The sequence below is a fragment of the Salmo salar genome, chromosome ssa01, assembly GCF_905237065.1.
Source record: "Salmo salar chromosome ssa01, Ssal_v3.1, whole genome shotgun sequence".
Taxonomy (NCBI): domain Eukaryota; kingdom Metazoa; phylum Chordata; class Actinopteri; order Salmoniformes; family Salmonidae; genus Salmo; species Salmo salar.
Genome location: NC_059442.1, coordinates 95062004 through 95085536, shown reverse-complemented (window position 1 = coordinate 95085536; position 23533 = coordinate 95062004). Strand labels below are relative to the sequence as shown.

The window sequence follows — 23533 nt, the reverse complement described above, 5'->3', positions numbered from 1 at the left end:
CTTCAGACAAGCACATTACAAGTTTTACATTTCCTGCATTGCACACAAGTTATCATGCAACAGGGTGATCAAATTAAGATCCTACATCTGTAGGAGTAATGTATAGGACAGGGCTCTCCAACCTTGTTCCTGGAGAGCTACTGTCCAGTAAGTTTTCGCTCTAACCCTAAGCTAGATCACCTGATTCTAATAATTATCTGATTGATAAGGTGAATCAGGTTAGGTACAACTGGGGTTGGAGCGAAAACCTACAGGAGGGTAGCTCTCCTGGAACAGGGTTGGATTGAAAACCTACTGGAGGGTAGCTCTCCTGGAAAAGGGTAAGAGTGAAAACCTACAGGAGGGGAGCTCTCCTGGAACAGAGTTGGAGTGAAAACCTACAGGAGGGTAGCACTCCAGGAACAGGGTTGGAGTGAAAACCTACAGGAGGGTGGGGTTGGAGAGCCCTGGTAGGGAGGTATTGGCTTGGTGTCAGCTGGTTGGAGAGCCCTGGTAGGGAGGTATTGGCTTGGTGTCAGCTGGTTGGAGAGCGCTGGTAAGGAGGTATTGGCTTGGTGTCAGCTGGTTAGAGAGCGCTGGTAGGGAGGTATTGGCTTGGTGTCAGCTGGTTGGAGAGCCCTGGTAGGGAGGTATTGGCTTGGTGTCAGCTGGTTGGAGAGCGCTGGTAGGGAGGTATTGGCTTGGTGTCAGCTGGTTGGAGAGCCCTGGTAGGGAGGTATTGGCTTGGTGTCAGCTGGTTGGAGAGCCCTGGTAGGGAGGTATTGGCTTGGTGTCAGCTGGTTGGAGAGCGCTGGTAGGGAGGTATTGGCTTGGTGTCAGCTGGTTGGAGAGCCCTTGTAGGGAGGTATTGGCTTGGTGCCAGCTGTGCTCTTGTTGTTCTATATACTATGTTACTGTAACAAGCTTGAGCTAAAGTTGTATCTGTGACCAGTTACTTGTGATCCAACTCAAATGAGTTGACATGAATAAGCTTTGCTGTGTGTTAGTCATTTCAACGTGCCAACGCAATTTCATAAGCTCTCTCTGTCTGTCTCCCCTCTCTCTGTCTGTCTCACCTCTCACTGTCTGTCTCACCTCTCACTGTCTCTCCTCTCTCTGCCTGTCTCCCCCTCTGTCTGCTTCCCCCTTTCTGTCTGTCTACTCTCTCTCTCTCTCTGTCTGTCACCCCTCTATCTGTCTGTCTCCCTTCTCTCTCTGTCTGTCTCCCCCCTTTCTGTCTGTCTCCTCCTCTCTGTCTGTCTTCTCTCTCTCTGTCTGTCTGTCTCCCCCTCTGTCTATCTCCCTTCTCTCTCTGTCTGTCTCCCCCCTCTCTGTCTCCCCCCTCTCTGTCTGTCTGCCCCCTCTCTGTCTGTCTCCCCCTCTCTGTCTGTCTCCCGCCTCTCTGTCTGTCTCCCGCCTCTCTGCCTTTCTCCCCCTATCTGTCTGTCTCCCCCCTCTCTGTCTGCCCCCCTCTCTCTGTCTGTCTCCCACTCTCTCTTTCTCTCTCTTTCTCTCTCTCTCATCGTTTGGGTGTTCTTTGTCCCTGTGTGTGTTCTGTCTCATTGTGTGTGTTTGTGTGCTTTCTGCTCCCAGCCCCTCTGCGGAAAGCAAAGTTTGGGGAGAGCCCTGGCATTCCACAATCAGAGCTCGGCTCCCCTACACACACCTCCTGTACTACCAGGAACCACAACCTGGATACATACGTCCCCGGTAAGTCTGCCCTGCTCTGTCCTTCCGTTTGTCTGTCCATACAGTGTGTGGGTGAGTGCAGATTGAATGTGTGTGTCAGAGCTAAGCAGTGTTCGGTTCGGTCTTTTGCGGCATCTTTACCAGACACTGCACATCTCGGAGGTCATTAGCTGAATTGCTTTCCTGACGCCCCCCCTTTCCAGACTGTCTAGTTCTTCTTCCTAACACCCCCCTGTCCAGATTCTCTTGTTCTTCGTGACCCCCTACCCCCGTGTCCAGACTCTCCAGTTCTTCCTGACCCTCCATGTCCAGACTCTCTAGTTCTTCCTAACACCCCATGTCCAGACTCTCTAGTTCTTCCTGACCCTCCATGTCCAGACTCTCTAGTTCTTCCTGACCCTCCATGTCCAGACTCTCCAGTTCTTCCTGACCCTCCATGTCCAGACTCTCTAGTTCTTCCTGACCCTCCATGTCCAGACTCTCTAGTTCTTCCTGACCCTCCATGTCCAGACTCTCTAGTTCTTCCTGACCCTCCATGTCCAGACTCTCTAGTTCTTCCTAACACCCCCTGTCCAGACTCTCTTGTTCTTCGTGACCCCCTACCCCCGTGTCCAGACTCTCTAGTTCTTCTTGACCCCCCCCTCCCGTCCAGACTCTTTAGTTCTTCCTGACCCCTCCTCCCCGTCTAGACTCTCTAGTTCTTCCTAACGCCCCCCCCCATCCAGACTCTCTAGTTCTTCTTCCTAACACCCCCCTGTCCAGACTCTCTAGTTATTCTTCCTAACACCCCCCAGTCCAGACTCTCTAGTTCTTCTTCCTAACACACCCCTGTCCAGACTCTCTAGTTCTTCGTGACCCCCATCCCCCGTCCAGACTCTCTAGTTATTCTTCCTAACACCCCCCAGTCCAGACTCTCTAGTTCTTCTTCCTAACACCCCCCAGTCCAGACTCTCTAGTTCTTCTTCCTAACACACCCCTGTCCAGAATCTCTAGTTCTTCTTCCTAACACCCCCCTGTCCAGACTCTCTAGTTCTTCTTCCTAACACCCCCCTGTCCAGATTCTCTAGTTCTTCTTCCTAACACCCCCCTGTCCAGACTCTAGTTCTTCTTCCTAACACCCCCCTGTCCAGACTCTCTAGTTCTTCTTCCTAACACCCCCAGTCCAGACTCTCTAGTTCTTCTTCCTAACACCCCCCTGTCCAGACTCTCTAGTTCTTCTTCCTAACACCCCCCTGTCCAGACTCTCTAGTTCTTCTTCCTAACACCCCCCTGTCCAGACTCTCTAGTTCTTCTTCCTAACACCCCCCTGTCCAGACTCTCTAGTTCTTCTTCCTAACACCCCCCTGTCCAGACTCTCTAGTTCTTCTTCCTAACACCCCCCTGTCCAGACTCTCTAGTTCTTCTTCCTAACACCCCCCTGTCCAGACTCTCTAGTTCTTCTTCCTAACACCCCCCTGTCCAGACTCTCTAGTTCTTCTTCCTAACACCCCCCTGTCCAGACTCTCTAGTTCTTCTTCCTAACACCCCCCTGTCCAGACTCTCTAGTTCTTCTTCCTAACACCCCCCTGTCCAGACTCTCTAGTTCTTCTTCCTAACACCCCCCTGTCCAGACTCTCTAGTTCTTCTTCCTAACACCCCCCTGTCCAGACTCTCTAGTTCTTCTTCCTAACACCCCCCTGTCCAGACTCTCTAGTTCTTCTTCCTAACACCCCCCTGTCCAGACTCTCTAGTTCTTCTTCCTAACACCCCCCTGTCCAGACTCTCTAGTTCTTCTTCCTAACACCCCCCTGTCCAGACTCTGTAGTTCTTCTTCCTAACACCCCCCTGTCCAGACTCTCTAGTTCTTCTTCCCAACACCCCCCTGTCCAAATTTTCTAGATCTTCTTCCTAACACCCCCCTGTCCAGACTCTCTAGTTCTTCTTCCTAACACCCCCCTGTCCAGACTCTCTAGTTCTTCTTCCTAACACCCCCCAGTCCAGATTCTCTAGTTCTTCTTCCTAACACCCCCCAGTCCAGACTCTCTAGTTCTTCTTCCTAACACCCCCCTGTCCAGATTCTCTAGTTCTTCTTCCTAACACCCCCCTGTCCAGACTCTCTAGTTCTTCTTCCTAACACCCCCCTGTCCAGACTCTCTAGTTCTTCTTCCTAACACCCCCCAGTCCAGACTCTCTAGTTATTCTTCCTAACACCCCCCTGTCCAGATTCTCTAGTTCTTCTTCCTAACACCCCCCTGTCCAGACTCTCTAGTTCTTCTTCCCAACACCCCCCTGTCCAAATTTTCTAGATCTTCTTCCTAACACCCCCCTGTCCAGATTCTCTAGTTATTCTTCCTAACACCCCCCTGTCCAGACTCTCTAGTTCTTCTTCCTAACACCCCCCAGTCCAGACTCTCTAGTTATTCTTCCTAACACCCCCCTGTCCAGACTCTCTAGTTCTTCTTCCTAACACCCCCCTGTCCAGATTCTCTAGTTCTTCTTCCTAACACCCCCCTGTCCAGACTCTCTAGTTCTTCTTCCTAACACCCCCCTGTCCAGATTCTCTAGTTCTTCTTCCTAACACCCCCCTGTCCAGACTCTCTAGTTCTTCGTGACCCCCATCCCCCGTCCAGACTCTCTAGTTCTTCCTAACCCCCTCCATGTCCAGACTCTCTAGTTCTTCCTAACCCTCCATGTCCAGACTCTCCAGTTCTTCCTGACCCTCCATGTCCAGAGTCTCTTGTTCTTCCTGACCCTCCATGTCCAGACTCTCCAGTTCTTCCTGACCCTCCATGTCCAGACTCTCCAGTTCTTCCTGACCCTCCATGTCCAGAGTCTCTAGTTCTTCCTGACCCCCCCGTCCAGACTCTCTAGTTCTTCGTGACCCCCATCCCCCGTCCAGACTCTCTAGTTCTTCCTAACCCCCTCCATGTCCAGACTCTCAAGTTCTTCCTGACCCTCCATGTCCAGACTCTCTAGTTCTTCCTGACCCTCCATGTCCAGACTCTCAAGTTCTTCCTGACCTTCCATGTCCAGACTCTCAAGTTCTTCCTGACCCTCCATGTCCAGACTCTCTAGTTCTTCCTGACCCTCCATGTCCAGACTCTCCAGTTCTTCCTGACCCTCCATGTCCAGACTCTCTAGTTCTTCCTGACCCCCATGTCCAGACTCTCTAGTTCTTCCTGACCCTCCATGTCCAGACTCTCTAGTTCTTCCTGACCCCGTCCAGAATCTCTAGTTCTTCCTGACCCCCCCATCCAGACTCTCTAGTTCTTCCTAACCCCCTCCATGTCCAGACTCTCTAGTTCTTCCTGACCCTCCATGTCCAGACTCTCCAGTTCTTCCTGACCCTCCATGTCCAGAGTCTCTAGTTCTTCCTGACCCCCCCGTCCAGACTCTCTAGTTCTTCCTGACCCTCCATGTCCAGACTCTCCAGTTCTTCCTGACCCTCCATGTCCAGACTCTCTAGTTCTTCCTGACCCTCCATGTCCAGACTCTCTAGTTCTTCCTGACCCTCCATGTCCAGACTCTCTAGTTCTTCCTGACCCTCCATGTCCAGACTCTCTAGTTCTTCCTAACACCCCCTGTCCAGACTCTCTTGTTCTTCCTGACCCTCCATGTCCAGACTCTCTAGTTCTTCCTGACCCTCCATGTCCAGACTCTCTAGTTCTTCCTGACCCTCCATGTCCAGACTCTCTAGTTCTTCCTAACACCCCCTGTCCAGACTCTCTAGTTCTTCCTAACCCTCCATATCCAGACTCTCTAGTTCTTCCTGACCCTCCATGTCCAGACTCTCTAGTTCTTCCTGACCCTCCATGTCCAGACTCTCTAGTTCTTCCTAACACCCCCTGTCCAGACTCTCTAGTTCTTCCTAACCCTCCATATCCAGACTCTCTAGTTCTTCCTGACCCTCCATGTCCAGACTCTCTAGTTCTTCCTAACCCTCCATATCCAGACTCTCTAGTTCTTCCTGACCCTCCATGTCCAGACTCTCTAGTTCTTCCTAACCCTCCATATCCAGACTCTCTAGTTCTTCCTGACCCTCCATGTCCAGACTTTCTAGTTCTTCCTGACCCCCCCCATTTCCACTCGCTAGTTCCTTCTGACCCCCCATGTCCAGACTCTCTAGTTCTTAGTCACTCTTTCTCTTTAATCCTCTCCCTCTCTCTACTGCTCTACCACTTCCCCTCGCTCCCCCTCTCTCTATCTCTCTACCACTTTCTCCCCCTCACGCTCTCACTCCTCTCCCACACCTCGTCTTCGGTTTCTGTTTAGATCACAGCGGACCATTCCTCTGTATTCCCGTGGAGAGTCCAGTTCCCTCCCTACATCCCCTCTTTCCCACCACAGGAGAACAACATCAGCTTGGGCCGTTAAATGTGGTGAAGGCATGGAATACCAATGCTGTTACTGCTGGTACTCTGTGACAGTAGGGTGGATTGATTTGAACAGGAATTCTGCTCAGTAGGGAAAAGCTAAGAAAAGATGAGCTTTGACCTCCCACATGGAACGAATGGCATTCGTGTTAGCTTTTATCAAGAGGTCTCAGGGAACGTGTGACTACCTGAGTCTGAGTTTAACATCTGATCTTAGGACAGAATACCAGACCACAGGTCCCATTCTGCCTTGTGTCTGTGTCTAGACTTGTGTGTATGTGTGTGTGCATGTGTGTTATAGCATAGCCTCCACTGGTGTTTTACTATACATTGTACAACCCATCCTACTGTACAGGATGTGAACAGCACCTCTTTCATGGTAGTAGCCATAGAGATCCTATACATTATTATAATTCCTAATCCTATGGTAGTAGCCATAGAGATCCTATACTGTCACGTCCTGACCAGTAAAAGGGGTTATTTGTTATAGTAGTTTGGTCAGGGTGTGGCAGGGGGGTGTTTGTTTTGTGTGTTTGGGATTTTGATGTATGTTCTATATTTTATATTTCTATGTTCATTCTATGTTCCCTATCTAGTTTTTGTATTTCTGTGTTTTGGCCTGGTATGGCTCTCAATCAGGGACAGCTGTACTTCATTGTCGCTGATTGGGAGCCATACTTAGGTAGCCCTTTTTCCACCTGTCTTTTTTGGGAAGTTGATTCTGCAATACTGTTCGTTCATTGTGCTTCTTGTTTATTGTTTTGCTGGTTCACGTTAATTGAAAGATGATGAACCCAACCCACGCTGCGCCTTGGTCTCACTCTAACGACGGACGTTACATATACATTATTCTAATTCCTAACCATAGAAATCCTATACATTATTATAATTCATAACCATAGAGATCCTATACATTATTATAATTCCTAATCCTATGGCAATAGCCTTGTAATCTAGTGTTACAGTGTCTGTCCTATTCTGTGCAAGGGTAGCATTCCAGAGAGACATCCAAGACTGTAACGTTCTTTGTTTCACGGAAACATGGCTGACTCGAGACACGCTATCTGAGTCGGTACAGCCACCTGGTTTCTTCACGCATCGCGCCAACAGAAACAAGCATCTCTCTGGTAAGAAGAAGGGTGGGGGTGTATGCCTTATGATTAACGAGACGTGGTGTGATCATAACAACATGCAGGAACTCAAGTCATTTTGTTCACCTGACTTAGAATTCCTCACTATCAAATGCCGACTGCATTATTTACCAAGAGAATTCTCTTCGATTATAATCACAGCCGTGTATATCCCTCCCAAGCAGACACATCGACGTCCCTGAAAGAACTTCATTGGACTCTATGTAAACTGGAAACCACATATCCTGAGGCTGCATTTATTGTAGCCGGGGATTTTAACAAGGCTAATCTGAAAACAAGGCTCCCTCAAATTCTATCAGCATATCGGTTGTGCTACCAGGGCGGGCAAAACCCTAGACCACTGTTATTCTAACTTCCGCGATGCATATAAGGCCCTCCCCTGCCCTCCCTTTGGAAAAGCTGACCACGACTCCATTTTGTTGCTCCCAGCCTATAGACCGAAACTAAAAAAGGAAGCTCCCGCCCTCAGGTCTGTTCAACGCTGGTCCGACCAATCGGATTCCACGCTTCAAGATTGCTTCGATCACGTGGACTGGGATATGTTCCGCATTGCTGCGAACAACAACATTGACGAATACGCTGACTCGGTGTGCGAGTTCATTAACAAGTGCATCGGCGATGTCGTATCAACAGCGTCTATTAAAACATTCCCCAACCAGAAACCGTGGATTGATGGCAGCATTCGCGCAAAACTGAACGCGCGAACCACTGTTTTTAATCAGGGCAAGGTGACTGGAAACATGACCGAATATAACAGCTATTCCCTCCGCAAGGCAATCAAACAAGCTAAGCGTCAGTACAGAGACAAAGTGGAGTCGCAATTCAACGGCTCAGACACGAGAGGTATGTGGCAGGGTCTACAGTCAATCACGGACTACAAAAGAAAAATCAGCCCCGTCGCGGATCACGATGCCTTGCTCCCAGACAGACTAAAGAAGTTTTTTGCTCGCTTTGAGGACAATACACCACTAACACGGTCCGCTACCAACACCTGCGGGCTCTCCTTCACTGCAGCAAACGTGAGTAAAACATTTAAACGTGTTAACCCTCGCAAGGCCGCAGGCCCAGACGGCATCCCCGGCCGCGTCCTCAGAGCATGCGCAGACCAGCTGGCTGGTGTGTTTACAGACATATTCAACCAATCCTTATCCCAGTCTGCTGTCCCCACATGCTTCAAGAGGGCCACCATTGTTCCTGTTCCCAAGAAAGCTAAGGTAACTGAGCTAAATGACTACCGCCCTGTAGCACTCACTTCCGTCATCATGAAGTGCTTTGAGAGACTAGTCAAGGACCATATCACCTCCACCCTACCTGACACCCTAGACCCACTCCAATTTGCTTACCGACCCAATAGGTCCACAGACGACGCAATCGCCATCACACTGCACCTTACCCTAACCCATCTGGACAAGAGGAATACCTATGTAAGAATGCTGTTCATCGATTACAGCTCAGCATTTAACACCATAGTTCCCTCCAATCTCGTCATTAAGCTCGAGACCCTGGGTCTCGACCCCGCCCTGTGCAACTGGGTCCAGGACTTCCTGACGGGCCGCACCATCACAAGGAGCAAACTACCTGCCCTCCAGGACACCTACACCACCCGATGTCACAGGAAGGCCAAAAAGATCATCAAGGACAGCAACCACCCGAGCCACTGCCTGTTCACCCCGCTAACATCCAGAAGGCGAGGTCAGTACAGGTGCATCAAAGCTGGAACCGAGAGACTGAAAAACAGATTCTATCTCAAGGCCATCAGACTGTTAAACAGCCATCACTAACATTGAGTGGCTGCTGCCAACATACTGATTCAACTCAAGCCACTTTAATAATGGGAAAATGTATGTAATCAATTTATCACTTGCCACTTTATATTATTTATATTAGATAATGTTTACATAACCTACATTATTCATCTCATATGTATATACTGAACGCCATACCATCTACTGCATCTTGCCATCTTGATGTTCTTAGACGTATCACTAGCCACTATAAACATTGCCACTTTATATAATGTTTTCATTACCTACATTACTCATCTCATATGTATATACTGTACTCCATACCATCTATTACATCTTGCCTATGCCGTTCGGCCATCACTCATTTATATATCTTTATGTACATATTCGTATTCATTCCTTTACACTTGTGTGTACAAGGTAGTTGTTGTGGAATTAGTAGATTACTTGTTAGATATTACTGCATGGTCGGAACTAGAAGCACAAGCATTTCGCTACACTTGCATTAACACCTGCTAACAATGTGTATGTGACAAATACATTTACATTTACATTTTAGTCATTTAGCAGACGCTCTTATCCAGAGCGACTTACAGTAGTGAATACATTCATTTCATTTCATGCATTTTTTAAATATTTTTTTTGTACTGGCCCCCCGTGGGAATCGAACCCACAACCCTGGCGTTGGACACACCATGCTGGCGTTGCAAACACCATGCTCTACCAACTGAACCACAGTATTTGATCAATTTGATTTTATTTGGCTACTTATGTTGATTTTAGGGGGAATGTGGGGGCTTACATGACTTAACCATCCTGTCTCACTTCACCTGTAACCCCTGTTCTCCTGTGGTATGGAGGTATGGGGCTCCCCTGTTCTCCTGTGGTATGGAGGTATGGAGGTATGGGGCTCCCCTGCTCTCCTGTGGTATGGAGGTATGGAGGTATGGGGCTCCCCTACTCTCCTGTGGTATGGAGGTATGGGGCTCCCCTACTCTCCTGTGGTATGGAGGTATGGGGCTCCCCTACTCTCCTGTGGTATGGAGGTATGGGGCTCCCCTGTTCTCCTGTGGTATGGAGGTATGGGGCTCCCCTGTTCTCCTGTGGTATGGAGGTATGGGGGTATGGGGCTCCCCTACTCTCCTGTGGTATGGAGGTATGGGGCTCCCCTACTCTCCTGTGGTATGGAGGTATGGGGCTCCCCTGTTCTCCTGTGGTATGGAGGTATGGGGCTCCCCTACTCTCCTGTGGTATGGAGGTATGGGCCTCCCCTGCTCTCCTGTGGTATGGAGGTATGGGGCTCCCCTACTCTCCTGTGGTATGGAGGTATGGGGCTCCCCTGTTCTCCTGTGGTATGGAGGTATGGGGCTCCCCTGTTCTCCTGTGGTATGGAGGTATGGGGCTCCCCTACTCTCCTGTGGTATGGAGGTATGGGGCTCCCCTACTCTCCTGTGGTATGGAGGTTTGGGGCTCCCCTACTCTCCTGTGGTATGGAGGTATGGGGCTCCTCTGCTGTTCTGTGTTATGGAGATATGGGGCTCTCCTGCTCTCCTGTGGTATGGAGGTATGGGGCTCCCCTACTCTCCTGTGGTATGGAGGTATGGGGCTCCCCTGCTCTCCTGTGGTATGGAGGTATGGGGCTCCCCTACTCTCCTGTGGTATGGAGGTATGGGGCTCCCCTGCTCTCCTGTGGTATGGAGGTATGGGGCTCCCCTACTCTCCTGTGGTATGGAGGTATGGGGCTCCCCTACTCTCCTGTGGTATGGAGGTATGGGGCTCCCCTGCTCTCCTGTGGTATGGAGGTATGGGGCTCCCCTGCTCTCCTGTGGTATGGAGGTATGGGGCTCCCCTGCTCTCCTGTGGTATGGAGGTATGGGGCTCCCCTACTCTCCTGTGGTATGGAGGTATGGGGCTCCCCTACTCTCCTGTGGTATGGAGGTATGGGGCTCCCCTGTTTTCCTGTGGTATGGAGGTATGGGGCTCCCCTGCTCTTCTGTGGTATGGAGGTATGGGGCTCCTCTGCTGTTCTGTGTTATGGAGATATGGGGCTCTCCTGCTCTCTTGTGTTATGAAGGAATGGGGCTCCACTGCTGTTCTCTGGTATGGAGGTATGGGGCTTGCCTGCACCTATGGTATGGAGGAATGGGGCTCCCCTGCTCTTCTGTGTTATGGAGGAATGGGGCTCCCCTGCTCTCCTGTGTTATGAAGGAATGGGGCTCCCCTGCTCTCCTGTGTTATGAAGGAATGGGGCTCACCTGCTCTCCTGTGTTATGGAGGAATGGGGCTCCCCTGCTCTTCTGTGTTATGAAGGAATGGGGCTCCCCTGCTCTCCTGTGTTATGAAGGAATGGGGCTTGCCTGCACCTATGGTATGGAGGAATGGGGCTCCCATGCTCTTCTGTGTTATGAAGGAATGGGGCTCCCCTGCTCTCCTGTGTTATGAAGGAATGGGGCTTGCCTGCACCTATGGTATGGAGGTATGGAGCAATGGGGCTCCCATGCTCTTCTGTGTTATGAAGGAATGGGGCTCCCCTGCTCTCCTGTGTTATGAAGGAATGGGGCTCCCCTGCTCTCCTGTGTTATGAAGGAATGGGGATCCCCTTCTCTCCTGTGTTATGAAGGTATGGGGCTCTCCTGTGTTATGAAGGTATGGGGCTCTCTTGTGTTATGAAGGTATGGGGCTCCCCTGCTCTCCTGTGTTATGAAGGTATGGGGCTCCCCTTCTCTCCTGTGTTATGAAGGTATGGGGCTCTCCTGTGTTATGAAAATATGGGGCTCCCCTGCTCTCCTGTGTTATGAAGGTATGGGGCTCCCCTGCTCTCCTGTGGTATGAAGTTATGGGGCTCTCGTGTGTTATGAAGGTATGGGGCTCCCCTGCTCTCCTGTGGTATGAAGTTATGGGGCTCTCGTGTGTTATGAAGGTATGGGGCTCCCCTGCTCTCCTGTGTTATGAAGGTATGGGGCTCCCCTGCTCTCCTGTGTTATGAAGGTATGGGGCTCCCCTGCTCTCCTGTGTTATGAAGGTATGGGGCTCCCCTGCTCTCCTGTGGTATGGAGGAATGGGGCTCCCCTGCTCAGCTGTGGTATGGAGGAATGGGGCTCCTCTGCTCAGCTGTGGTATGGAGGGTTGGTTCTCCCCTGCTTGCTCCACACATTTGCTAGCTCCTCTCTCCTCTCAAAAGGCTGCAAAAGGAGATAGAACCAGGTGCGTCCGCACAGGAACACATTCCTCTTCGCTGCGTTTTGCGCTGGCAGATAGTTACCATGGCAACCATCTGTCTCTCTTCTCTCCCCTCCTCTCTCTCCGTAGCTCAGGAATCTGATTGAGGAGGACTAGGAGAGGAGAGGAGGGCAAACACACAAGCTTACTTTATATTGCTCTGTTTTTTTCATATTCAAATTGTGTTTCTAATTTAGTGAAATCCTTTGTCTTTTTGCTTTCAAAGCTGTCCAAGATCTAGGCTGTCACTTGGATAAATTCAATAACAAACAGTATGTTGCAATGTCAATATGCTCAAGTAAATATATTCAAATGAAGCCATGTATCAGACCTAAATCAAAAGACACACACACCTGCTGTGATTGTCTGTCTCTGTCTGTCTGTCTGTCTGTCTGTCTGTCTGTCTGTCTGTCTGTCTGTCTGTCTGTCTGTCTGTCTGTCTGTCTGTCTGTCTGTCTGTCTGTCTGTCTGTCTGTCTGTCTGTCTGTCTGTCTGTCTGTCTGTCTGTCTGTCTGTCTGTCTGTTCGTCTGTCTGTCTGTCTGTCTGTCTGTCTCGTCTGTCTCGTCTGTCTGTCTGTCTGTCTGTCTGTCTGTCTCGTCTGTCTGTCTGCTCGTCTGTCTGTCTGTCTGTCTGTCTGTCTGTCTGTCTCGTCTGTCTGTCTGTCTGTCTGTCTGTCTGTCTGTCTGTCTGTCTGTCTGTCTGTCTGTCTGTCTGTCTGTCTGTCTGTCTGTCTGTCTGTCTGTCTGTCTGTCTGTCTGTCTGTCTGTCTGTCTGTCTGTCTGTCTGTCTGTCTGTCTGTCTGTCTGTCTGTCTGTGATGGTGGATGTTAGGAGCCCCCTGTGATGGTGGATGTTAGGAGCCCCCTGTGATGGTGGATGTTAGGAGCTCCCTGTGAGGGGGATGTGTTTCTTCACAACCCACCATTACCATGTTCTACTTCTGGATATGGGTTGTACAGGCTTAATGACCTCCCAGACCAACTTTACTGTGTGTAGATTGGTTGTACAGGCTTCAATGGCCTCCCAGATCAACTTTACTATGTCTAGATGGGTTGTATTTTCACACCAAATCGGAAATGCAGACTCCTGAGGGTCCTATAATGTGTAGTGTGATTACTGCAGTTGCATGTGTGTGCATTGTTGTTCATGTAGTATGAATGAATTACATAGTAAACACACTCCCAATGGCAGCCTTCCTCCTTGCTCTAAACCCCACAGTCCTGTGGGTCTGGTCTGACTAGTCAGTCAGAGAGGGAAGGGAAGGAAGGAGGGAGAGAAGGGAAGGAGGGAGAGAAGGGAAGGAGGGAGAGAAGGGAAGGAGGTCTCGGGGTTGTATTCATTAGTGTAATTATTTTGCAACAAAAAACTAGTGTTTTTTTATTGGACATTTTCAGGTAGGTCCCTCCCTGTTTCAGCCTGTTTGCTTCCGTTTGGTTCCTTTTGAATACACCCAAAGAAACCAGTCTGTCTAATCTCTCTCACTACTATTTAGTTGAACACATCACCCTCTGTCAGCTGTCTTTCTTTGATATTCCCACGTCCACATCTAACACCCTTAACCCACACACAGCAGAGAGAAACCATCTCTTCAGCTGAGATCAACACGTTACCCAGCAACACCCCGCCCATAACAAAGTAGTCCACCAGCGGCAGCATCAGGTATCAGTTTAACAATAACATCCTGGTATTGTGCCCTCATGACCAAACCAGAGCAGGATCTAGCGACATATTAGTAATGATGACAGTGAAACCTCCAGCATTGCTAGAAGTGTCTTCCTTCCTATCATCATATTACAGTAGTTTCAGAGGATATTCAGACCCTCTCCAATATACTGTACATGTGTACATACTGTATCCTACATACCGCTCTCGCTCTCTCGCTCTCTCTCTCTCTCTCTCTTAATTCAAATTCAATTTAAGGGCTTTATTGGCATGGGAAACATTGCCAAAGCAAGTGAAATAGATAATAAATAAAAGTGAAATAAACAATAAAAAAAAACAATAAAATTGACAGTAAACATTACAGTTACAAAAGAATAAAGACATTTCAAATGTCATATTATGTCTACAGTTGAAGTCGGAAGTTTACATACACTAAAGTTGGAGTCATTAAAACTATTTTTTTTCAACCACTCCACAAATTTCTTGTTAACAAACAATAGTTTTGGCAAGTCGGTTAGGACATCTACTTTGTGCATGACACAAGTAATTTTTCCAACAATTGTTTACAGACAGATTATTTCACTTATAATTCATTGTGTCACAATTCCAGTGGGTCAGAAGTTTACATACACTAAGTTGACTGTGCCTTTAAACAGCTTGGAAAATTCCAGAAAATAATGTCATTCTGATAGACTAATTGACATCATTTGAGTCAATTGGAGGTGTACCTGTGGATGTATTTCAAGGCCTACCTTCAAACTCAGTGCCTCTTTACTTGACATCATGGGAAAATCAAAAGAAATCAGCCAAGACCTCAGAAAAACAATTGTAGACCTCCACAAGTCTGGTTCATCCTTGGGAGCACTTTCCAAATGCCTGAAGGTACCATGTTCATCTGTACAAACAATAGTATGCAAGTATAAACACCATGGGACCACCCAGCCGTCATACCGCTCAGGAAGGAGACGTGTTCAGTCTCCTAGAGATGAATGTACTTTGGTGCGAAAAGTGCAAATCAATCCCAGAACAACAGCAAAGGACCTTGTGAAGATGCTGGAGAAAACAGGTACAGGTTCGACATAACCTGAAAGGCGCTCAGCAAGGAAGAAGCCACTGCTCCAACACCGTAATAAAAAAACAGACTACGGTTTGCAACTGCACATGGGGACAAAGATTGTACTTTTTGGAGAAATGTCCTCTGGTCTGATGAAACAAAAATAGAACTGTTTGGCCATAATGACCATCATTATGTTTGGAGGAAAAAGGGGGACGCTTGCAAGCCGAAGAATACCATCCCAACCGTGAAGCACGGGGGTGGCAGCATCATGTTGTGGGGGGGGCTTTGCTGCAGGAGGGACTGGTGAACTTCACAAAATAGATGACATCATGAGGGAGGAAAATTATGTGGATATATTGAAGCGACATCTCAAGACATCTGTCAGGAAGTTAAAGCTTGGTCGCAAATGGTACTTCCAAATGGACAATGACCCCAAGCACACTTCCAAAGTTGTGGCAAAATGGCTTGGCAAAATGGAGTGGCCATCACAAAGCCCTGACATCGATCCTATAGACAATTTGTGGGCAGAACTGAAAAAGTGTGTGCGAGCAAAGAGACCTACAAACCTGACTCAGTTACATCAGCTCTGTCAGGAGGAATGGGCCAATATTCACCTATTTATTGTGGGGAAGCTTGTAGAAGGCTACCCGAAACATTTGACCCAAGTTAAACAATTTAAAGGCAAGGCTACCAAATACTAATTGAGTGTATGTAAACTTCTGACGCACTGGGAATGTGATGAAAGAAATAAAAGCTGAAATAAATCATTCTCTCTATTATAATTATGACATTTCACATTCTTAAAATAAAGTGGTGATCCTAACTGACCTAAAACAGGGAATTTTTTACTGGGATTAAATGTCAGGAATTGTGAAAAACTGAGTTTAAATGTATTTGGCTAAAATATATGTTAACTTCCGAGTTGTAATCTTTCTCGCTCTCTCTCTCTCCCTATCGCTCTCTCCTTATCTCTCTATCTCTCTCTCTCTTAGAAACACACACACACACACACACACACACACACACACACACACACACCACTGCCCTCACACAGGTTAGGGGCGTGTTAATTTACCTCATCCAAGCACACCACTGATTGTATGGCATGGGAAGAGTAGTGTGTGGAGGAATCTTAACAGGCATGGCATGTCATTACTAGAATGGGTTGGCTGTCCCAAACCCAGTGAGTCCAGTTCAGTCTCAATCTCAGGAGAGTTTACCTCTGATGCACAGCTCTGCTCTCAGGAGTTGTTAAGGTATTGAGTCTCTTTTCTCTACTCTACCCTACACTACTGTACCCCACTCTACTCTACTGTACTCTACTCTACTGTGTCCTATGCTACTCTACACTACTGTACTCTACTCTACTGTACCCTAATCTACCCTATGCTACTCTACTGTACTCTACTGTACTCTGCCCTACCCTACCCTACTCTACTCTACCAAACTTTACTCTACCCTACTCTACTGTACTCAAGCCTACCCTACTCTACTGCACCATACTCTCTACCTTACTCCACCCTACCCTACTGTACCCTACTGTACTCAACCCTACCCTACTCTACTGCACCATACTCTACCTTACTCTACCCTACTGTACTCCACTGTACTCTACCCTACTCTTACTTACTCTACTCTACTGTGCCCAACTCTACTCTACTCTACCTTACGCTACTCCACCCTACCCCACCCTACTTTACCCTACTCTACTCTACCCTATTCTACCCTACTTTACTCTACTCTACTCTACTCTACCCCACCCTACTTTACCCTATTCTAGTCTACCCTACTCGGTTTCAACCCTACTCTACTCGGTTTCTACCCTACTCCACTCCACTCTACCCTACTCGGTTTCTACACTACTCTACTCGGTTCTACCCTACTCTACTCCACCCTACTGTACTCTACTCTACCCTACTTTACCCTATTCTAGTCTACCCTACTCGGTTTCAACCCTACTCTACTCTGTTTCAACCCTACTCTACTTGGTTTCTACCCTACTCTACTCCACCCTACTCTACTCTACCCTACCCCACCCTACTTTACCCTATTCTAGTCTACCCTATTCGGTTTCAACCCTACTCTCCTCGGTTTCTACACTACTCTACTCCACCCTACTCTACTCGGTTTCTACCCTACTCTATTCGGTTTCTACCCTACTCTACTCGGTTTCTACCCTACTCTACTCGGTTTCTACCCTACTCGGTTTCTACACTACTCTACTCAATCCTACTCTACTCGGTTTCAACCCTACTCTACTCGGTTTCTACACTACTCTACTCCAACCTACTCTACTCGGTTTCTTCACTACTCTACTCCACACTACTCTACTCGGTTTCAACCCTACTCTACTCGGTTTCTACCCTACTCTACTCGGTTTCTACACTACTCCACCCTACTCTACTCGGTTTCTACCCTACTCTACTCGGTTTCTACACTACTCTACTCCACCCTACTCTACTCGGTTTCTACCCTACTCTACTCGGTTTCTACACTACTCCACCCTTCTCAACTCGGTTTCTACCCTACTCTACTCCACCCTACTCTACTCGGTTTCTACACTACTCTACTCCACCCTACTCTACTCGGTTTCAACCCTACTCTACTCGGTTTCTACACTACTCTACTCCAACCTACTCTACTCGGTTTCTTCACTACTCTACTCCACCCTACTCTACTCGGTTTCAACCCTACTCTACTCGGTTTCTACCCTACTCTACTCGGTTTCTACACTACTCCACCCTACTCTACTCGGTTTCTACCCTACTCTACTCGGTTTCTACACTACTCTACTCCACCCTACTCTACTCGGTTTCTACCCTACTCTACTCGGTTTCTACACTACTCCACCCTTCTCTACTCGGTTTCTACCCTACTCTACTCCACCCTACTCTACTCGGTTTCTACACTACTCTACTCCAACCTACTCTACCCGGTTTCTACACTACTCTACTGCACCCTACTCTACTCGGTTTCAACCCTACTCTACTCGGTTTCTACCCTACTCTACTCGGTTTCTACACTACTCTACCCCCCCTACTCTACTCGGTTTCTACCCTACTCTACTCGGTTTCTACACTACTCCACCCTACTCTACTCGGTTTCTACAGTACTCTACTCGGTTTCTACACTACTCTACCCCCCCTACTCTACTCGGTTTCTACCCTACTCTACTCGGTTTCTACACTACTCCACCCTACTCTACTCGGTTCTACCCTACTCTACTCGGTTTCAACCCTACTCTACTCGGTTTCTACACTACTCTGCTCCACACTACTCTACTCAGTTTCTACACTACTCTACTCGTTTTCTACACTACTCTACTCCACCCTACTCTAATCAGTTTCTACACTACTCTACTCCACCCTACTCTACTCGGTTTCAACCATACTATACTCGGTTTCTACCCTACTCTACTCGGTTTCTACACTACTCTACCCTACTCTACTCGGTTTCTACCCTACTCTACTCGGTTTCTACACTACTCTACTCCACCCTACTCTACTCGGTTTCTACCCTACTCTACTCGGTTTCTACCCTACTCTACTCGGTTTCTACCCTACTCTACTCGGTTTCTACCCTACTCTACTCAGTTTCTACACTACTCTACTCCACCCTACTCTACTCGGTTTCAACCCTACTCTACTCGGTTTCTACCCTACTCTACTCCACCCTACTCTACTCGGTTTCTACACTACTCTACTCCACCCTACTCTACTCGGTTTCAACCCTACTCTACTCGGTTTCTACCCTACTCTACTCGGTTTCTACACTACTCCACCCTACTCTACTCGGTTTCTACCCTACTCTACTCGGTTTCTACACTACTCTACTCCACCCTACTCTACTCGGTTTCTACCCTACTCTACTCGGTTTCTACACTACTCTACTCCAACCTACTCTACTCGGTTTCTACACTACTCTACTGCACCCTACTCTACTCAGTTTCAACCCTACTCTACTCGGTTCCTACCCTACTCTACTCGGTTTCTACACTACTCTACCCTACTCTACTCGGTTTCTACCCTACTCTACTCGGTTTCTACACTACTCTACCCTACTCTACTTGGTTTCTACCCTACTCTACTCGGTTTCTACACTACTCTACTCCACCCTACTCTACTCGGTTTCTACCCTACTCTACTCAGTTTCTACACTACTCCACCCTACTCTACTCGGTTTCTACCCTACTCTACTCCACCCTACTCTACTCGGTTTCTACACTACTCTACTCCATCCTACTCTACTCGGTTTCTACACTACTCTACTCCAACCTACTCTACTCGGTTTCTACACTACTCTACTGCACCCTAATCTACTCGGTTTCAACCCTACTCTACTCGGTTTCTACCCTACTGTACTCGGTTTCTACACTACTCTACTCCACCCTACTCTACTCGGTTTCTACCCTACTCTACTCGGTTTCTACACTACTCTACTCGGTTTCTACACTACTCTACTCCACCCTACTCTACTCGGTTTCTACCCTACTCTACTCGGTTTCTACACTACTCTACTCGGTTTCAACCCTACTCTACTCGGTTTCTACACTACTCTGCTCCACCCTACTCTACTCGGTTTCTACACTACTCTGCTCCACCCTACTCTACTCGGTTTCTACACTACCCTACTCGGTTTCTACACTACTCTACTCCACACTACTCTACTCAGTTTCTACACTACTCTACTCGGTTTCTACACTACTCTACTCGTTTTCTACACTACTCTACTCCACCCTACTCTAATCAGTTTCTACACTACTCTACTCCACCCTACTCTACTCGGTTTCAACCCTACTCTACTCGGTTTCTACCCTACTCTACTCGGTTTCTACACTACTCTACCCTACTCTACTCGGTTTCTACCCTACTCTACTCGGTTTCTACACTACTCTACTCCACCCTACTCTACTCGGTTTCTACCCTACTCTACTCGGTTTCTACCCTACTCTACTCGGTTTCTACCCTACTCTACTCGGTTTCTACCCTACTCTACTCCACCCTACTCTACTCGGTTTCAACCCTACTCTACTCGGTTTCTACCCTACTCTACTCCACCCTACTCTACTCGGTTTCTACACTACTCTACTCCACCCTACTCTACTCGGTTTCAACCCTACTCTACTCGGTTTCTACCCTACTCTACTCCACCCTACTCTACTCGGTTTCTACACTACTCTACTCCACCCTACTCTACTCGGTTTCAACCCCTACTCTACTCGGTTTCTACCCTACTCTACTCGGTTTCTACACTACTCCACCCCTACTCTACTCGGTTTCTACCCTACTCTACTCGGTTTCTACACTACTCTACTCCACCCTACTCTACTCGGTTTCTACACTACTCTACTCCACCCTACTCTACTCGGTTTCTACCCTACTCTACTCGGTTTCTACACTACTCCACCCTACTCTACTCGGTTTCTACACTACTCCACCCTACTCTACTCGGTTTCTACACTACTCCACCCTACTCTACTCGGTTTCTACCCTACTCTACTCCACTCTACTCGGTTTCTACCCTACTCTACTCGGTTTCTACACTACTCTACTCCACCCTACTCTACTCGGTTTCTACCCTACTCTACTCGGTTTCTACACTACTCTACTCGGTTTCAACCCTACTCTACTCGGTTTCTACACTACTCTGCTCCACCCTACTCTACTCGGTTTCTACACTACCCTACTCGGTTTCTACACTACTCTGCTCCACACTACTCTACTCAGTTTCTACACTACTCTACTCGGTTTCTACACTACTCTACTCCACCCTACTCTACTCGGTTTCTACCCTACTCTACTCGTTTTCTACACTACTCTACTCCACCCTACTCTACTCGGTTTCAACCCTACTCTACACGGTTTCTACCCTACTCTACTCGGTTTCTACACTACTCTACCCTACTCTACTCGGTTTCTACCCTACTCTACTCGGTTTCTACACTACTCTACTCCACCCTACTCTACTCGGTTTCCACCCTACTCTACTCGGTTTCTACCCTACTCTACTCGGTTTCTACCCTACTCTACTCGGTTTCTACCCTACTCTACTCCACCCTACTCTACTAGGTTTCTACACTACTCTACTCCACCCTACTCTACTCGGTTTCAACCCTACTCTACTCGGTTTCTACCCTACTCTACTCCACACTACTCTACTCGGTTTCTACACTACTCTACTCCACCCTACTCTACTCGGTTTCAACCCTACTCTACTCGGTTTCTACCCTACTCTACTCGGTTTCTACACTACTCCACCCTACTCTACTCGGTTTCTACCCTACTCTACTCGGTTTCTACACTACTCTACTCCACCCTACTCTACTCGGTTTCTACCCTACTCTACTCCACCCTACTCTACTCGGTTTCTACACTACTCTACTCCAACCTACTCTACTCGGTTTCTACACTACTCTACTGCACCCTACTCTACTCGGTTTCAACCCTACTCTACTCGGTTTCTACACTACTCTACCCTACTCTACTCGGTTTCTACCCTACTCTACTCGGTTTCTACACTACTCTACCCTACTCTACTCGGTTTCTACCCTACTCTACTCGGTTTCTACACTACTCTACTCCACCCTACTCTACTCGGTTTCTACCCTACTCTACTCGGTTTCTACACTACTCCACCCTACTCTACTCGGTTTCTACCCTACTCTACTCCACCCTACTCTACTCGGTTTCTACACTACTCTACTCCACCCTACTCTACTCGGTTTCTACACTACTCTACTCCACCCTACTCTACTCGGTTTCTACCCTACTCTACTCGGTTGCTACCCTACTCTACTCGGTTTCTACACTACTCTACTCCACCCTACTCTACTCGGTTTCTACACTACTCTACTCAGTTTCAACCCTACTCTACTCGGTTTCTACACTACTCTGCTCCACCCTACTCTACTCGGTTTCTACACTACTCTACTCCACCCTACTCTACTCGGTTTCTACACTACCCTACTCGGTTTCTACACTACTCTTCTTCACACTACTCTACTTTGTTTCTACACGTTTCTACACTACTCTACTCCACCCTACTCTACTCGGTTTCTACCCTACTCTACTCGGTTTCTACACTACTCTACTCCACCCTACTCTAATCAGTTTCTACACTACTCTACTCCACCCTACTCTACTCGGTTTCAACCCTACTCTACTCGGTTTCTACACTACTCTACCCTACTCTACTCGGTTTCTACCCTACTCTACTCGGTTTCTACACTACTCTACTCCACCCTACTCTACTCGGTCTCTACCCTACTCTACTTGGTTTCTACCCTACTCTACTCGGTTTCTACCCTACTCTACTCGGTTTCTACACTACTCTACCCTACTCGGTTTCTAACCTACTCTACTCGGTTTCTACACTACGCTACTCTACCCTACTCTACTCGGTTTCTACACTACTCTAACCTACTCTACTCTGTTTCTACCCTACTCTACTCGGTTTCTACACTACTCTACTCCACCCTACTCTACTCGGTTTCTACCCTACTCTACTCGGTTTCTACACTACTCTACTCCACCCTACTCTACTCGGTTTCTACCCTACTCTACTCGGTTGCTACCCTACTCTACTCGGTTTCTACACTACTCTACCCTACTCTACTCGGTTTCTACCCTACTCTACTCGGTTTCTACACTACTCTACTCCACTCTACTCGGTTTCTACCCTACTCTACTCGGTTTCTACACTACTCTACTCCAACCTACTCTACTCGGTTCTACCCTACTCTACTCGGTTTCTACACTACTCTACTCCACCCTACTCTACTCGGTTTCTACCCTACTCTACTCGGTTTCTACCCTACTCTACTCGGTTTCTACACTACTCTACTCCACTCTACTCGGTTTCTACACTACTCTACTCCACCCTACTCTACTCGGTTTCAACCCTACTCTACTCGGTTTCTACACTACTCTACTCCAACCTACTCTACTCGGTTTCTACACTACTCTACTCCACCCTACTCTACTCGGTTTCAACCCTACTCTACTCGGTTTTACCCTACTCTACTTGATTTCTACTCTACTCTACTCGGTTTCTACAGTACACTACTCCACCCTACTCTACTCGGTTTCTACCCTACTCTACTCCACCCTACTCTACTCGGTTTCTACACTACTCTACTCCACTCTACTCGGTTTCTACCCTACTCTACTCGGTTTCTACACTACTCTACTCCACCCTACTCTACTCGGTTTCTACCCTACTCTACTCGGTTTCTACACTACTCTACTCCACACTACTCTACTTGGTTTCTACACTACTCTACTCAGTTTCAACCCTACTCTACTCGGTTTCTACACTACTCTGCTCCACCCTACTCTACTCGGTTTCTACACTACTCTACTCCACCCTACTCTACTCGGTTTCTACCCTACTCTACTCGGTTTCTACACTACTCTACTCCACCCTACTCTAATCAGTTTCTACACTACTCTACTCCACCCTACTCTACTCGGTTTCAACCCTACTCTACTCGGTTTCTACACTACTCTACCCTACTCTACTCGGTTTCTACCCTACTCTACTCGGTTTCTACACTACTCTACTCCACCCTACTCTACTCGGTCTCTACCCTACTCTACTCGGTTTCTTCCCTACTCTACTCGGTTTCTACCCTACTCTACTCGGTTTCTACACTACTCTACCCTACTCTACTCGGTTTCT

The 23533-nt window shown here is 48.0% G+C and overlaps 1 protein-coding gene across 2 annotated transcripts in view; it reads left to right on the top strand.

Moving 5' to 3' along the window:
* The window catches only part of LOC106610487 (protein TANC2-like), a 215890-nt gene that overhangs the window by 93074 nt on the left and 99283 nt on the right, over positions 1-23533 (top strand). Inside the window, exon 2 of one of the 2 annotated variants that reach the window (XM_045724542.1) lies at positions 1573-1689. The exons of the other annotated variant lie outside the window; for it this stretch is intronic. The gene's annotated coding sequence lies outside the window, so the exon portion shown is untranslated. The remainder of the gene's footprint in view (positions 1-1572; positions 1690-23533) is intronic. 2 annotated transcript variants of the gene reach the window in all.